Source organism: Neodiprion lecontei, chromosome 4, assembly GCF_021901455.1.
Source record: "Neodiprion lecontei isolate iyNeoLeco1 chromosome 4, iyNeoLeco1.1, whole genome shotgun sequence".
NCBI classification, from domain to species: Eukaryota; Metazoa; Arthropoda; class Insecta; order Hymenoptera; family Diprionidae; genus Neodiprion; species Neodiprion lecontei.
In genome coordinates this window covers 20,281,237-20,296,790 of record NC_060263.1, presented here as the reverse complement: position 1 = coordinate 20,296,790, position 15,554 = coordinate 20,281,237, and positions in this window count along the sequence as shown.

Here is a 15,554-nt window from a genome sequence, read left to right as displayed (position 1 = left end):
GTCGCTGGACAGAGGCCAGTCGGGTAATCTTTCGGTACCCCGACAGAGAGAGAGAGAGAGAGAGAGAGAGAGAGAGAGAGAGAGAGAGAGAGAGAGAGAGAGAGAGAGAGAGAGAGAGAGAGAGAGAGAGAGAGAGAAAGGCGCGTACGTTCCCGATAAGCTAACAATGGACCTGGCGCCAGGGTCACGCCGTTACTGTCCTGATAATGGAGTGGCGGTCAATGGAAGGATAGATCGCGGCTACCTGCAGCCCGGCTCCCGAGGGAGCGACCCTCCTGGTCAAGAGGTTCCCGCGAAATCACACCACGGCGCTCTTTTTCACTACTTCGACCTCTTCGACCGCCACTAAGTCACGTGTGGTCCGTGTGGTGCAGGTCCGATACTCTGACGGAACCGCTCAATCGACATGCAAATAAAACCGCAGCCCGATACACCATTCGGATCCAAGGTCGTTGAATCTCGACGACGCTTGTTTCACCTCCGTCCCGAATGAAATTGGATGCTTCGTCGTTTCGATGATTGCACGGACAGCCGTACTTGACGATCCCGTGTCGGATGTACCTTCGAATTTGAGAATGGCGTTCGCCGCACTTCGAGTCAGATCGTGTAAACTTGTCCCGAAGTCGGTTGAACCTCTGATCAGTTACTTCGTTGAATTACCCCGTATGATATCGAAGTACTCATTCGAATCTACTCGGTCTTGCTCCAAACTCTCAAATACTCGGCAGTCTCGAATTCAGAACTATAAGCAAACTGTCGTCTGGAAGCATTGGACCAGTTGTCGTACTGTCAAGATGAAGGAGAATGGACTCTTTCAGTCCGAATGTGTGATTTTCACGTTTCTACATCTGTTACTCTTGGCTCCAACATTAACTGTTCACCATAAACTGGGAACAAGGATTTGTACTCCGTAGGCGAGACTGCTGGCACATACGTCGCGATTATCTTGATCTGAAATTTACTCTCGTCGAGTACGTGATTCGACAGGGTGAATTATACATCGACACGAAGACAGCAGCCGAGGATCAGATTGTTGGCGGAATTAATTACACGACGACATTACCACTTTCGACACCTTATTCCACAGTGATTTTTGTAAACCCACATTGATCAAAGCTGCGCCGTTGATTGGCGTGACTCTGGATGTTATGTCGAGCTAAATAATGCCGGATTAGATACTCCTCTTGGCTACAGCTTCTTCGTTTCAGGCGCAGGATGCAGACCCAAGTCGTGTCGCGTGTATCCACGGAAGAGGTTTTTTCCCAATGCGTCCGAGCGCTTGTAGGAATAACACCAGCTCATAGCAGCGTCGAGCAGAGACAAAACGTGCATTTGAACAATGTGGCCGAACGCGAGTAGCTGCAGTAGGTACCGCAGACCATATCGAGCCATGGAGCCCCAGCACTCGAGCCCGCCCGGAGAGAATGAAAACTCGTAATTACCGGAGCTCGCCAGACGCGTTCCGCATGTAAATACCCTCATTAGGTGGTAAAACTGTTCCTTGAAAATATGAAACATATATCAAGACCGGCATAAAGTAGGATACTAGACACGTGTGGCCGAGACGACACGCGTTTAGAAACTACGAGATGAGCTTCGGGTCTCTCTTTTCACCAGGTGAAAATATCAGCCGAGCAATTCCTTTTCTTCTCTCGACTGACGATCGGCTTCGACTTGGCCGTCTCAGGAATCCTCTTGGCTCGGAGGCCAGACACCATCCGGCTTTCCGTGTCAGCGAGTAAACGAGCCGCTCGAACACCATCGCGCAGTATTTCACGTCCGAATAAGAGAAGCTGCGTTTCCGCAGAATTCGAAAGCCGGACCGTTCTCATCGGCATCGAGCCAGCCACCTTGGTGCCGGCTCAAGAGATCATCGATTTGAAATTTGGCGCGCAAACCGCTGGTTGCGCGTTCGCCATGTCGCTATGACGCGCGGATTTCTCCGTCGCCTGTAACTCGATTCCCGGTGTAATTGGCGGCCACTTAACTACCGACTAGTTATTCCGCTCGAATAATAAACCTGTTGTTGCTTCTGCGAAACCAATTTACCGGGACGAGAGGCACCCTCTGCAATTTTGCGGCCGGTGATGGCTGCGCCGAGCAATCGGGTCCCCGAGTGCTCGGCATCGACTGTCGCTTCGTCGCGTCGTCCTCCTCACACGACGCGCAGAGAGCCGCGTTTTACTCATCTTCAATTAACGATCGTCTCTTCGCTCTCTCCGTGGATAGGCAGCCCTCACCAAATTCCCTGGTGCAGTGAGCACAGACTCCTGCAGACTCAGGAGTGACGGTTTCTCTCTCCGTCTCTCTCCCTCTTTCCGATGCCTCGCTGAGAGCGGCCTAATCGAGTTAACGGAATGCATCGCAAGCGATAGGCTTTCAGCCGACGGTGAAATCGACCGTCTGGAGATGGAGGAGCTCGCCCTTTGTCGAACAAGGACAAAGTACATCCTGCACTTTGAGAGGGAGGTGGAACTCCTCCGTCATTTGATTCAAAGGGTACAGTTCAAAGTTCCGAATCGTCAAAGTTCAGACTGACCGTTACATCGAATGTCCGAACACCGAGTACTCGGAATTCCGAATGGTCGAAACTCCAAACGTTACCAACATTCTTATATATTCACCGTTCGAAATTTCGATCATTTAATTCTGACCATTTGGAGCTTCGGCCGTTCGATGTAACGATTAGACTGAAGTTTGGCAGTGCGGAAATTTGACCCGCTTGACTCGATCGACGTTCAGCTCAATTCGAAACCTGACACGTGGGGTTGTTTCCGGTGAATATTTTACACCGGCAACGCGCGTCGAGCACCGCAGCAGGGGAAAGTTCCAATGGCTTCTCAAACTCGATCAATAGCAGTGAAATTTTCTCCAGTAGTTGGAGAGCCCCGTAATGAATATACGCTCCGTTTTCCAGCTTGCAGACCGGCCGAGTCTTCGCCGTACGCTGATTGGAGCAACGGCGCAAGTTCCCCAATTTTTTCGCCCTTTTTCGCGCTCGTGAAGGGTAGCTTCCGAATTCAGGCCGCAGGGAAAACGTACGCTGGATCGCGTTATTGTTTACCTGATGTAACCCTCCCTCGATTGCGCGGTTGTATTTCGACCAGGGAATGACGTACGAGTAATAACATCCTGCTCACTTGGTGAACGCCTATCGCCCCCCGACTACCGGCTGATCCTGTCAGCAATGAACGTTCCTGCACTCGACGTAATGTTTTGGACATGTGTTTTCCCCCCAGCGCTGCGACTATAAACGCACACACAAATGCGAGTCCAGCCTGCAGCCGTTTCGGCACTTCGGTCGGTCGTTCGATTTTCAAATAAATCATCGACTTAACGATCGCCGTTTCGCGTCAATACCAGTTTCCGACTTCGTTCAACGCGCGCGCGATTTTAACCTGCAACCTTTTTATTCGAATGAAAAAAACTGCGCCTTCGATGTCACCGGGATCGTTTACTCAGGTAGGTACAGATATATACAGATATACAGGAAGGATCCTCATAGGATTGAATTTCCCACTGACCTCGTCGTCGCGTTTTCTGCACGCTGCTATTTTTCTATATCCTGAAAACTGCACCTGCTCTGCCAATTTTCAAAACTAATATTACCGTCCGCATTGATCTTCCCTTTGCGATAAAACTTGATTGTCCGAGCAGTTCCCGCCGCAGTGTGCAGTGGAAAATTTCTACGAGATGCATTCCGGGTACCGTATACCGAAGCTCCGATTCCCGGATGGAAATTGAATCCCGAAACTTGCGCATCTGCAAACCGAGCCATGATCATGATCAACCGCAACGCGGTTCCGCAGCCTCGATCCTAACCTGCACTTCTTCAGATGCTTTGAATAACCGGATTTCACTTTCATTCGGCAAATTTGAAAGGGATAAAAATTCCAAGAACCGCGGGCACTGGATTGAATCCGTTCTCTTCCTGCCAGCCAAGGCGCTTTCGCGTTATCAAACCTCCAAAAAGAAACCGATACACCTTCCCGAATGTTTTGATTTGTATGCATGGACATTCTCGGTTCGTATCTTGAGGTGGAAAATACCCCAAGCGTTTCAGTATTTCGTTCGGCATCCGTAAAAGACTGTTCGAAAAATACACCTTCCCTCATCTTCTCCCAGATATCATGTACAAAAGGCAAAAATATTATTGGTTCAATTACAGGGGGATTTGGCCCGACTTTTTCGCGTTTGATTGCCTCTTTGTCTCTGCCTTTTTTCCCGTCTGTTTGCGAGACCCTCGAACAGAGCTGCGCCGACAGATTATAAAATGCACAAATTGATTGAAATCCATTTTTCGAGCCCATTGTTGCTGCCCCGCTCGATGCGCATATGTGTGTGTGGGTGCACCGTTCGCCGGGAATCAACGTGATTGAAAATTTCAACGCCGCTCGAGCGCCTCCGCATTATTATACCTACCTGCCTGCCTGGCTGTTCCGAATAGCCTGCATCGACTCGAATCACCGTATCGAAACGCTTCCTATCGCACACCTGCGCAGCTACTATGAAATTCAATTCCCGGTGCTGATACACCTGATACAATACCTACACTCCAATTTGTTAACGGCACACCGAACCAATTATTCAAATCCATTTAGGCCCGAACCCCTTCATCCCTCTCTTACTACTCATCCTAGTCGGGATAAATAATCCTCACTTGTATATTCGTCTCGCACTCACCAGCTGCAACCCTTGACTGGAAACTGTCTGCACGGTCTGCAGAGGGTTGATTTACGCTCTGTGCAGGGTTGATTGAAACGGACATCGACGGTCCGGATCGCTTTGAGGAGTAGGAACGACGGGGCTAAACGAGGGGACAGGGGTCCGGATTTCTTTGTGAGCCGAGATCCATCTCCGGCCGCTCACTTCCTCGGGGCATTTCATTCTCCGGGAAAAATCCCCTTTCCGGTTTCTCCTTCTTATTTCGGAACGCAAACAGAGTGATGGATGCGTTCAAATCTTCGCTCGACTATAAAATTCCGCTTTAACCCCAGCGTCTGTTTAAGATTCAGACATTTCCAAGCTTCGTGATTAAACTAAACCGAGTCAATTATACCGCCGGTCAAATTACCCGCATGTGTAAATCTTCCTCGGAACTTGAACAAAAACGAGGCGAAGGTGCAGAAGTTCCCGACATTAAACATGATCTTGAAAAATATTTGAGGGTTGGCATAATTAGCCCCAGCGATAACAATCGTCCCTCAAACTTTCTCAAGTCTCGACTCGTCGGATTCTTCTTCACGGTTCGGGAGCACGTCAATTCCGGTGTCGCAGGTCGGTTGGCCAGTCCCTGAAGTGTGCATCGAACCGGATCCAGCATTGCCAACAAGTTGAAGATAGAAGATCCACATCGGGGTGGAAATAAGTGAAGGGGTAAGGATGAATAATGCAGGACTCCGAAGGATGGGACGGGAGCAACTAATTGCACTCTCGGCAGTTCAAGAGAGCGAAAATTGTGTAACGATATCTACCAGCTCTCATCCTCGGCTAGAGCAAAGTCCCTGCAGGGAATGTTCGGCGAAGTGCCTCTCTCATTCCGGGAGACGGATCAGTGCTCGAGGCTGACGGTGATTCCGGTCTTCTTTTCAAGGAGCACCGCGCCGCTGAACCGAGGCCCGATTTCCTCCCGTTATCCGACTCGTTTCGGACTGGTTTTTGTCGGCTGCTGCTCTTCTCCGCGGGTCCATGTTCCATCACGCACCCCGCGGTTTTCAATATTTGTCTTTAATCACACAACAGCAGCAGCAGCACCACCACCACCACCACCGGTTATCATGACCCACGTAGATTACGAACCGCTGTCTGACCAACAAGTTTACTCTGTTTACCGAGTAAACTGCCGCTGCATCCCAGTATCTGCTAACCGTGCGATAACACTCATAGCCACTCATCGTCTGATTTATCGTTGGATTTTGAGTTGTCTGACAGAGCGACTGCATCCCGGTTCTGGAATTTAAAAACCCATTCGCTCCTCTAAAGCCGGCCCTTGAGGGGTAACACTTTTTTTGTTTTATCTTTGTAACTTTTTTTCCATCCAAAGAAAAATTGTCTGAACAGTGCTTGCCTTTTGTATCCATAGTCGTGTTACCCCTTAAGGATGAATGGGCCGTAATGTCTGGAGCAAAGACTAGAAGAAAAAAAAAAACGTTTAAAAATCCTCCAGCAGTGTTATTCGCATCAATGATGGTGAACACGAATGAAAAAGCGTTCATGCTATGTGAGAGAAATGATTCTGACCAAATTGCAATAACGCAAAATAAGATATCAACGTTTTGAGAAAAAGTTTTATTACCACAACGTCAGAAGTGGTTAAATTCCGAAGGGGAAACAACTCGAGATTTGAGCGACACAATAATTTTTTGAGTTGAATCAATTTAAGTTAATTTTCCTTATTTCACATTAATTTGTTTCAATCGAGATGAATTTCTTTAATTCAACTTAATTCATTTCAATTCATGGATTTCAATTTTTTCCTCGATAATTCTCGACAATTCATTCTAATTCAAGTCAGTTTAAAAAAATTAAATATCATTCACTTGTATTTCCTGTTAATTCAAATAGATTTTTTTTATTTCAATTCAATTGTTTTAATCTAATTAGGTTGTTTTCCTCTGTAAACAAATAATCCTAGCACGAATACAAATTAATTCCAATCAACTTGACTTGATTTCTCATAATTCAGTTATTTCTCAGTTTATGCTCATTGATTCAGTTATTTTGCATTAATTTAGTTGATTCTCGTTAATTCGGGTAAATTATAATTAATTCACAAGCTTATGGACACACCAATTCAGTGAGTTATTTCCCCCTTATTGAATTCTGGTATTATTGATCCGATTCCAATGGTCTTGGGATAATTTCCCTCACTGACCAGATGCCTGAAAATTGTTTAAAAAGCCTTCGGGAAATCTAACATCACAGTATAATTATAACGCGAAAATTTAATTGTCGAGAAAAATCTGTAGTACCCTACTAACAATAAGAAAAATCTATTCTTATCGACTCCGTTGACAAATGTTTACGAATTTTTTTTTTAAGATGACCTCTGTAGATCTTCATGGTTAGTAAAATGAGCCCCAAAGACCCTAATATCGTATCAAAAACACCAGAGTTCAAAATTTCGGACTTTCCGATTATAAAACCTTTTCTCAAATTGTCGATACCTTATGTTGTTCGAATCGGCTAATATTTATGCTAACCCTCAACGTTGCAGACAACACTGCTAAACATTTTGTAAACGGTTTGTTCTTTATCTTTCTCAAACCTAAGAGTTTTTAATATCAATCCCTACATTATTCATGAAAAGATGACACAATCGTTCTCTTTTCCTCGATGCGATGACTTCGACCTTCTCGATTTTCCATATTTCGGGCAGAGCTTTCGAGAATCGAAAAGCGATGGCCAGTGGGGGCGTTAATTATTCCTCAAGGGTTTTGCAACGTCAGATGGTGAGTTTCTCCCATGTTTCGATTCTGGCTTCGCCTTTGCCCACGTTGGAAAAGTATAAAGTAAGCACGAGGTACGCTCAAATAAGAAAAGTCAGTTCCCATCAAGGAGGCTTACGGCAGGAACTCGGGAAACAACGCGCCATGCACATTCAGCGACCACAGAGCCAAGCTCTGGTGTTTTACAACTGATTAGGATTTTAATTGAACATTGTCCCTGCAGGTGGGAGTTGCCCATGCCGCCTTGGCAACGGGATGGAAATCTGAAAGGTTTTCGTGATAAAACACAGGAGTCGCGGCTTTGTGCTCTGATTACTTCTCAGTGTTGAAACAGTTGTTATTATCACTGTGCACGAATGGTATCGCGAATCGGTCCGGACCCTTTTCTTCTTCCTCTTTATACCGCGAATCCCGACTTCGTTTTCCACCTCGCGGTGTCTGGAGCAATCTTCCTGGACCTTTACGAGGAACATTTATGTCGCTGGCGCATCCATCCGCCCTCGCGTTTGGCCCGCTTCTTATTTTACTTTATTTATTTCTCCAGGAGAAGAAGGAATGCGCCGTGAAAAGAAAAAGGAAACCATCAAGACTTTATTCCCTCTTACAGCACAACGCAAGTGAGACCCTGTTGGATTTTTTCATACGTTAGAAGGGAATCGCTGCAATTCGACGCTTTCGTTATTAATCTCGTCACTTTTCCTTCAAAGAAAGGTCGAGATTGTCACACGCTATTTCGGAAGGTTAGTTATCCTTCAAGTCGAACGGTCAATGAAATACTCGAGGAAAATCCTTTTAAACTTATTGATCACGTTTTAAAAATATCGCGACCATTTTTTTTCAAAACCCTGTAGAAAAACCGATTCTTATTACAAATATTTTGAAACTCGGTAAAATATTAATCGACTCTTTGAAAATCGAATAAAAATTCATTGTCCATAATTCAAACATCATTTCAAGCGATGTGGAATCTTTAAAATCGGTTTCGAAAATTTTGTAAATGTAATGAAAATCCTTTTTTTCGAGATCAAATGACAGTCATTTTTCATACATTCAAAACCGCTTGTAACGAAATGAAATTTATTCGTCGTTCGTTTTTGTTGAAACCTTCTGATTTACCGTAAAAAGTAATCGAAGGACGAATCCTTTGATATAAATTATTGGACGATAGAACCGGATGACGGTATACAACGAATAAAAAATATAAATAGGCGGGGTATAAAAAAGTGCGTCTAGGACAAAAAGACGGAAACTGAGGGGACTTTTGCTCGAGGAAAAAGGTAAAAGACACACCTCAGTTTCTGCTTCTTTATTTTACTTATTGTGTCCGCGTCTCGGATACGAAGTCGACAATACGACGACATCGTGACAGGTTAATTGGTGTAGGTTTGACAGAAAAGGGGATTACATAGAACCGGGTGCCAAACTGCTGCAGTAGACGAGGATTTATCAGGGTACGTTTTGACCCCAACGAAACAAACATCCGGTCATCCAGCAGTTTCCGCCTCACGGAGTTGTCTCTTTTTTTTGAACAGCGCGACGCAGAGCATCGAGGAATCGTTTTTTGAAAGGAGTTCTGGTCGCTGAACGGTAATAAAATACTTTGTGCGATTGATTCAGCATTTTTTTGCGTCGTTTCTGTTGGCAGAAATATTTTTTTTTTCTCTGTTCAAAGGTTTTTTTCCGTTCTCCTTGGTATGCGCATACATTTGACACGACATGTGATATTGACGTTATGTCTCTTCATCCGGGTGCAGATGCGACCGATCAGAAACTGCTTCTGCTCGATTGCTTTTCTATTCCAACGCCATTCGGTGTTCAAAATCTAAAACAATACAGCGGCTTGTCTCCGTGATTTATGCCACACGGTTATACCGAACTATACAATTCCCAACATCCGCTCCATAGCGTCGGTTGAAACATTATACCAGTCAAAATGCAGAGCAGACGATTACAGAAAATACATTCCTGACACGAGTCGAGCTTTTTAAAGGGGTTCGAATGGAAGTTTTTTTTTTTAATAATTCCGATATGAGATAGTCGTAAATCGCGTATATGTGACATTCTTGTACGCGCAAGCTGCGAGTGTCGCTTTAAAAGTTGAACACTACAATTCGGAGAAAAAAAAATACCGCTTGGATATCGACGCTTCGTTTCGCACCGCTTTAAAATTGTCAGAAATCTATTAAGACTAACTTCATTCGACGATGGCTAGTTTTTTTCAGACTACCATTCACTGCGAAGTTACTGAAACGAATTTGTTTTTTTTTTTTTTTCTTTTTTTCTAGTACCCGATTCAATGTTGCCATTTTTAATCATAATTAATATCGTTCCAGCTTTGCTAAATTGAATATCTGAGAATACTGATTTGGCAAAAAAGATACGAGTTTCGGTAAATTGATGGAAAATAATCTTCCGAACAAAATGAGTCATCTTCGATTGACAACGAAACGAATTTGTAACATTTAATTTGAGCGATATGAAACGAAGCGTCGACATCCAAGCTTCCGTTAACAATTCCGATAATTCCTATTCTTGTATTTCGGAAAAGCCGGCTTCGCAGTTCGCAGCTAACGGAAATAACAATTTTACGACAATGACCAAATAAAAACGACTATCTTTTACTAAAGCGAACGAAAACAATCGAGCCTCCTTCAACCGAGTTTGACTTTCACGGTCCTTTCGCAATATATTTTCGACGGCTGCACTCGGTCCCTGGAACTTGGCTTTTCTTCCCCCCCTCCGAACAACATCGACAGTTTCTATTACACAAGTCAAGAGTTCCCGCAGTCTTGCGGAGGATTGATCGGAGCCGAGGCGAGAACTAATCCGAGCTTGCACTGCGAGGGGATTGCTAAGGGGCGAATATCCTGAGTGTATAATTCTCGCCCCGTTTTACCCCGCAGACTTCCGGAAGTCCGTATGGCTGCGAGGGGTCGAAGATGCGTCTTCCTTCCGTCGGTCCCGGGGCGCCTCGGCGTCTGGGAACGCCTCTTAACCGCAAGAAGGCGCCTCTCGGAACCACCAAATTGCAATTCTGAACTCGCGTTATTTATTCAACCTATTCACCCCGCGACCCGCAATTCTATACACACGCAAACAAACACGATACACACCAAATCCTGTCTCTCGTCTGGCGCTTCTATCATCGCTACGCTCCGAATTGAAACACAGTGTCGGAAATTGCTTTTTTTCCTCTTCACTCACGATCGGAAAAAAAAAAATTTTCATTCAAATTCGATCAAATTTCTCAAACTCAATCGACAAATTCTCATTTCCATTCAAAATAATACCGATCGTTTCAACCCGTATTTTTATTTAATCCTTACGCTGCACATCCGTTGTGTATAATACTCATGGTTTCACACCGGGGTCGTTGGGGACCCTTCGATAAAAACCATTGCGTAGAAACGGGAATAAAAAAACGAAAAGCTTTTTTGAAAAAATTCTGGGACATTCTTCAGCTATTATATTTCACGGCAAATTAGTCATATTCAGCATAACGAAATGTGGTATGTGAAGAAAAATCATAAAACAACAAAATACCGGTAAATGAATCATCCTACTCAAAAAATTTTAGAAACTCGCTGAATTTTCAATATTTCAGCTGAAAATTTACCGAGCAACTCTCAAGACAGAGATATTTGAGAAAAAAATACTGAAATCCTGCGTGATGAGAAAAACATATTTATTGAAGTGAGTGATGTTGAGGTTTTGCAAAAATAATGAATCAACGATTTTTACAAGATTTCATTATTTATCCTGGATCAAAATCAGATTATTTTTGATGTTTTTCATGTGGAATTTACGGTGAACATGCCTTGGGATTACCGTGACCCCGGTATGCAGTGTAAGGATTAATGATATAAATACATTGTTTCTTCTTTGTTCTATCTCATTGAAGTATTTCTTTCCAAGAAAATGAATGTGGAAGGAAAACATTGTTTCATATCGACCAAAGGCCCCTAAACTTCTTTATTTTAATGAAAAAGACGAGTTCTTTACGTTTCGAAACGTCGAAGTAAACTTTAATCAATTTAAATACGTTTCTTGCCTCTGAATGAACAAATTTTTTTTTCACAAGATCAAACTTTTTCTCCGAAAGGATTCTCGTCCGTTTGGAATCTCTCGCTTTGCACTCTTAATCGCTGTTTCGTTTCATGATTAATATAATTGTACCATATATTTTCATTGTGATCGTTATTTTTATTTTTATATGATAATATGAATTCACAATAAATTATTCATGCCTCAAGCGTGAAAAGGCATCAGTCTTGCTTAAGTTGATTCATTGCCATCTGGTTTATATTACGATAGGTAGTATATACCGAAATAAGTATTTAAAGGTACTTTGAATAAACAATTAAGGCTTTATTCAGCAGCACATTTCACGTGCAGTTTTATACGCCTCGAATATATCTGCTTCGTAATTCCTTCATTGATCCCGACGATGTCACAATACCTAACAGTCAGAGTTCATATTTCATTTAACGTCACGGTTCGGATTTTCGTTCATTGATAGCGAATTGTCAATCACGATATACGAAGTAAGAATAATAATTTTTTTTATTCTCTCCGGTTCTTCGATATTTTTTTTCTTATCTCTCCCAACTTGCAAATATTCCGTTCGTACAAAGGGAAAAGAATGTAACGCTGGAAAATCGAGGAATATCTCATTACGAAGAAATGATGATATTTATCAAGCACTAGAAGAGAACGAAAAAAAAAAAAACTGAAGATAAAACAAAAACGTATAATTGACCGGGAGTAAAAAAGGAGGCTGCAATTGGATTAATTGGCAATTAACGACCTGCAATTGGGAGGTAAATCTTAAAACGAGGAGAAATAGGATGAAAAGAATATGTAGCTGAGGGAGGGGTGAAAGAAGGAGGGAGAAAGAATAATTGAAAACAAAATTAAACAAAGAGACTGTAATGTTGTGTGCAAGTATTTTCACGTATAAATAAATTATATACGCAATACGTACGGAAAAGTGATTAGGAAACACATATAATCCCGACTCGTTTCATCATATTCCGTATGATGAATAACGCGAATAAATGAAATCGCCAGGAAGGCATGCGGAATATATATATATATATATATATATAAAATATATGTATTTCGAGTCCAATTAAGCTGGGTTTATTCAAACCAAGGAGCCGCGGAAGCAGTTAAAACGCTATAATATTCGTGCCAGAGGAATCGGATTATTCAATTGAATTTGAATCGAGAAATCATTTTTCAAGATACTGATACGTAATATATTGCTAAGTAATCAAATCATCGTATCATTATAATTACTATCATTACAGTTAGGTTTATTTTTCATACTCGTTGTTCATAGAATATTATCATCAATTTTCCAAGCGTTACGAATTTTAATTTACGTTCGTATGGTCTATACTTATCGATTTTGTTAAAACGTGTCGTAAATATTACTCGAAACAAAGCATAAATTAAAAAGTGTTTAGAAGGTCAAAACGTTGTTTTTTTTTCTTGCAATTTCTTATTGACGATTCGTAAACTTGGAGGAATAAATCTGCTGTGTTTTTTTCCTCTATAACTAATTTCTAAAGACCTTCAATTTCCTCGATTCTCATGAAATTGGCTCATGTTTCACGTTCGAAAAATTATTCACAGGTTTATCGAATTTGCTTTTTTCAGTCTTCTATTCGCTTGAAACAAAAAGCAGCAGCTCTTTTCAACATTGAATTCGCGTCCAGGGAATTCACTTGGCATCGAAAAACGGTCCTTCGGTTGGATTAAAATTAGGAAAACTGAATTGGATTCGGTGGTTTTAGATTTACGGTATACGATGGGCGCAGATTTGCTTGTAAGTAAAAAGACGGTAAAGTCAAACGATGTCGTTTGGAAAAGTAAAAAGCTTGCGATGAATTTCCGACACTGAAACCCAAGGAAAATTTGACTCGTGAATTGAGACGCTTTTTTTCCAGGGGAAAAGAAATAAGTGTAACACCGCTCTCGATAAATCTATCTATTCATCCTGATGGTTGCAATTCGGCACACCGAGCAATCTTCATTCATTCCCAAAGGGGAATAAAATAGGAAAAGGACTGAGAAAATATGCAGAGGGATTTAAAGATGAGAATGGAAAAACAATTCAACCGCGTGATCAGTTTCTGAATCCAATTCCTGTTCGGTTTTTAATATAAGTGACTCAGGTTATATTGAAATCTTTATCAGTTTAAGCAGATACTGTCTTAAGCTCCAAAATTTGTTTTTATCCAAGGTATTTTTAAATTCACTCGTCTAATTGGATGAAAAGATTATTTACATTAACTAAGTGAAGAAGAAAAAAAAGTTGGCTTGAAAATTGAAGCTCATTTTTCCAAATTCTTGTTCAATGATTAATTATGGAAAAATTCACAATTTTTTGGGATGGGGGGTTGAACGGGTCAAGAGTATGAGAAACGGTTTTCTTCATTCAGAAATCCTGGACTTTGACCTAACCTGGATTTATATGAATTCCAATATTTTTCGTATTTCCTCTTCTTTTTATACTCATGTCGCGAAAGAACATTATAACTTATTACAGCCATCGACGATAGATTTCTCCCAGCTTCGCTAATCGCGTGATATTTTCTTCTCTTTTGTATTTCTATTACATGTATAGGTACAATAATATAACACACTTAATACGTACCACGCTTGGTAGATGTAACAAGAATGAGAGATGTACGTAATAACAAGTTTTCGCTGATGCGGGAAGAAAAAAGAAGGGAGAATATTATTTTTTTGCTTATTTTTCAAATAAACTTTGTTTAGCTGCCATTTATCCAGGGAAAGGTTTGCAAATTATAAGTAACTAACGGTCAAATACCGCATGTTAAGAATGTTACTGTAAAAATTACAATGTAGAATAGCGCGTGTATTAAACTTTATAAGAACTGTACAAACGGTTTTGAAGTCGTAACGTGAAAGTTATTGAAAAACGTTCGTTCAAGACAATTACGGATCATTTTTCAAATTTGTAAGCTTTAACTAAAGATGAAACTAATGCCTTTCAGCCGTTTATTATTTGCCTTTATTTCAACTTTCAAAGTCACTAGAAAATCGTAGTAAAATGTCTATTGTTACAAAAGCGGTACAAGCAGTGTTGGAGTTACAAGAAAAAATGTAGAACAAGTAACTGTTCACTGTCATTACAGCTGGCAATAGTACAAGTCGTCTGGTACAATTAAGGTCTTGAAAAAAATTTATTCTTGCGCGTGTATCAGATAGTTACAAGAAAATATCCTAATCTACTAAACATAACCATCCCCAAAAAGAATAGTTGCATTTATGATAGATTTTTAGGTCAGAGTTTATACAAAACTAATTTTTATTTTATAACCATTGTTCGGTAATGGTGAAAGGCTAAAATTTAGTTGAGAACTGAGTACATACACTGGAGCTAGAAATTTATCTCGATAAAATAGCAACTGTTTAAAGCTGAATTAAAAATCAGTTCAAAATTACTAACGTGCCTAGAGTTCAAATAATCAATGCCTAGCAAGTTTTGTCGGAAATCTATTTAAAAAATCAATTCAAGATTCGTCAATTGTTAGTATAATATTGTGAGAAACTGAAATGGGCAAAGCGGAACAAAAATTACCAAAAAATCATCTCTCGAAGTACGAATAATCACCGGATTATAGTTTCTTCAATAATGACGATCACGCGAATCGTTACCGATTAGAGAAACTCATCGATCATCATCTCGCAGGTAGACAGGGGCTTAAATTTTGATGGTACGAATTTGAACGCTTCTGCGGTAAAGCATTGAGGGGCGAGTTTTTGTTTTCGTCGACTCGGGAGAAAAGCCGGGGGCCAAAAGCTCGCGGAGCGAAGAGTTGAAAGAGGAAGTTGGCCGGGGGTTTGCAGAGGCAAGTTCAAAGAGCATGCCACAGGTGCTTCGGAGGGCGATAATTAACGCGCCCCTATTGATAGGAGATAAGTGAGAGGGTTTCGTCGGATTAGCCGGCGAGTGTGTGCGGCGAGCGAGCGAGTGCGGGAAGAAGATGATTCGACGGCGGCGCTTGCGCGGAAATTCCACGCGCCCCCGGAAAGTCGAGGAGGCGCCGCGTTTTCCCCGTTTAGATAGCG